The following is a 3,145-nucleotide window of genomic DNA, read 5'->3' as shown; positions in this document are numbered from 1 at the left end:
AACAAATGTTATTTCTAATCAACACCGGTACTAAAGGTTCATTATGCATACTTGGTGTCCCCAAAAACAGCAGGTGTTATATCCCCGAGGATGTAGGAAGCAAAAGGCAATGCCGCCAACCCTGCATATAAAAGGTCTAGACAGCCCCCCTAAGGTTGAAAAACAATGTTTATTCTCTAAACAACCCCTTTACTATCGGTTCATTTTTGCATAGAGGATGTCGCCCGAAAAACACTAAACTTCCCCCACGCTCTGTAAATTCATTCCATACTATGTCTTGGTCACGACAGAGGTCCTGCTGAAAACTATTTTCCTGCGTTTCTGCTCACCTATACAGATGGAGACTTTTGAAGGTGAGGATATTAAATCGATTTTAGGGTGCATTAGGTATTTTCTGGGAATTGTTTGGATATTATGAAATGAATGCCCTGTTGGGAACTATCTCTCTCTCTCTAATATTAAACCGGTGTTATATATGTTTTTACAGATATTCTAAAATGGGTGGACAACGATTTTTCYGGTATGTATTTATGTCAATTGCACGCAAGTTAAAATGTATATATTTCGTATAAATATATGTTAATATTGTCTAACGTCTATAGGTTATCCATCATTTACCCAGTTGCTACCGGGAATAKTTGATTTGGATCAGCCATCATTAGATGGGGGTTCTCACGCTATTTTCGACGTCCAAAAATAAAATCCATAATAATATTTATACATTAAAAACAAAAAGTGTGTACCCTATTTTAAAAGCAAATTGTGTYTTTACAGCGGACAGCCCCCCAGCAAGGATATGTGTTGCATTGTGGACTCTGAACGACTTTGGAGGAGCCGATAAAACAGACAGTATTCTGCCGTTTTGTACGAACGGTTTTCCAAACAATCCAAGAACCGAGGCTATAACCAGCAGATCCACACCCCCGGGAACCTCAAGRCAATCGCTCCATAATCTGGCATTTACGACGCTTCATAGTCCTTCACGACTCCGCACAACTGTGGCCCAAGTGCATTGCGCAGAATCACCCCGGCCCGAGAAGGGCTACAGGGCTGAAAACGTACGGATTCAAGAACCGGCGCTCTATGGATACGGTATGACCCCATTATACATTTGTTATTAGTTATACATTTTTTATTAGTTATACATTTTTTGATAGAATATGTTAAAACAATGTCAAATCATGTTTTTTTTTCAGACTCCAACGATACACGCCCGGCAGAATCTGCAAAACCAGGTGAAAAAAGTATAGCGCCCTTGGTATCCACGATTCATCAGAACAGCCTGCATCAAAAAAACAGAGGTAATTTAACTATATATATTGTTAATATATAGTATTATATCTGAAATGTATTTGACATTTTTATCTAATATATTTTATTTTTAAGACCCTATTTTGTATGTATATTTTTCTTTCAGACTCCTACCCAGCGTATACAGGCACAGAAGGCCCAGGATCGAGAGCACGTGGAGGATTTCGTTGCCCAGGACATCCACAGTAAAACACTGAAACCGGATGATTTCAACGCTTTAAATGACAATTCTGAGCTCGACGATATGCTGTTGTACGAAGCGGCCAACCATCTTGATACAGTGAATTTTCTGAGGTAGAAACACCAGATAGGTTTCTCACAGCCTTTTACAGGGCTCTATAAAATCCAGAAAGGTCTTGCTACACAAACAAATGGTGGCTTTACACAAGCGGRAAAACAGTCAAGATCTATCTTTCTGACATAGAACAATGCCCCGTTTGTMAAACAACAATCTGATTAAAAAACGCAAATACAAGCGCTAAAAACCTATATGTAACATGGATCCTTCCAGAATACCACAAGAACACACATCCTTAATTAACCAATTGAATGAGACCGGGGCGACAGATCCCATAATTCAGACACTTGAAAACCTGTTATTGCAGATTCCAGAAGAACTCCTATCCTTAATTAACCAAATGAATGAGAGCACAAGATCTTCGACACCAGAACACCCACACACCCCTCTAACTCCCATGTCCGAGGAGTCTGAACCACAATATGTTGTTTTTGAGGAATTGGAAAATTGTATAATAAATCAATGMTCTTGATTGAAGTGTTTGGGTTGTGTACCGAAATAAATTCAGCAATGCAGAGATTCGACAGTTTTTTAAATTGCACATGGCTGAATCAGAACCTTGATTATGCAGTTTTTTATGTGATGATATTGGATACTCTGAACGAACTGTTAGACAGGGCAACAGATTTTGCCGAACCTCGTGATGTCTTACAGCTTGAAATTTGTGGAGATAGCATGCAAAACACTGTATCTCTTGTTTTACCCAATGGCGCAGCAGATCTTGAACAATTTATAGCCCTGCTGAAACGACTTGTTCAATCAAATGTATCTATCATAGCTGATAGGACCCTCGAGCTCGTAGTACGTCAACCCCTAGGTGGAGGGGGTCAGAGAAGGAAACTTGATAGTCTCATGCAATCAGAAATCATAAGCAATAGAAGGGTATATCTCATAAACGTTCACAATCCTGGTAATCAGCTATGCTTTGCAATAGGCCTAGCACATTTACTCAACCCTGGATGTACTGATCTAGAGGCTTTACAAAACTCTCGGGAGCTTCAAAATGCCGTGGGTCTAGGTATACAGGATGCTGTGGCTTTCTCTGACATAGTCAAATTTGAAACATTTCTGAACATCAAGATTGTGGTTTTGTACCACAGTAGAGCTAATGCAGCTCTCTTGAAATTCCAGAACAACCCACAACCTCATCCTCAGATTCTGTACTTTTATGTGCAAAACGACCATTATTATGCTATTACCAACATCACAGCGTTTTTAGGAGCGCCATATGTGTGTCCAGCATGTCATACAGGCTACACCCGAAAGGGGGGGCACTCTTGTCATTATAACTGTTCAGTATGTCTGGATGAAACATGTCCGATGCAACCCTTAAACCTAACACCCTGTGCGGATTGTCAACCCACATGTRGTTCGGCCTACTGCTACGAAAAACACAAAATTGAAACATGGCACCCCAAGGCATGTAAATCTGTAAGCAGTTGTGACATTAACAAGAAATGTCCAAAATGCCATTGCAATTACAACCTTAAAATAGACAGCCCTAAACCTCATGTYTGTGGAATKATACATTGCCCA

General features: G+C 40.0%; 1 long non-coding RNA gene across 1 annotated transcript; it reads left to right on the top strand.

Moving 5' to 3' along the window:
* Positions 1 to 479: 479 nt before the first annotated feature.
* Positions 480 to 2,131, top strand: LOC111981193 (uncharacterized). Its single transcript, XR_011481756.1, has 4 exons — positions 480 to 520; positions 775 to 1,092; positions 1,197 to 1,301; positions 1,418 to 2,131. It is a non-coding gene; the product is annotated as an uncharacterized lncRNA (long non-coding RNA).
* Positions 2,132 to 3,145: the final 1,014 nt, after the last annotated feature.

The sequence above is a fragment of the Salvelinus sp. IW2-2015 genome, linkage group LG3 (assembly GCF_002910315.2).
Source record: "Salvelinus sp. IW2-2015 linkage group LG3, ASM291031v2, whole genome shotgun sequence".
In the NCBI taxonomy this organism is placed as follows: domain Eukaryota; kingdom Metazoa; phylum Chordata; class Actinopteri; order Salmoniformes; family Salmonidae; genus Salvelinus; species Salvelinus sp. IW2-2015.
This window is presented reverse-complemented; position numbering and strand designations above follow the sequence as displayed.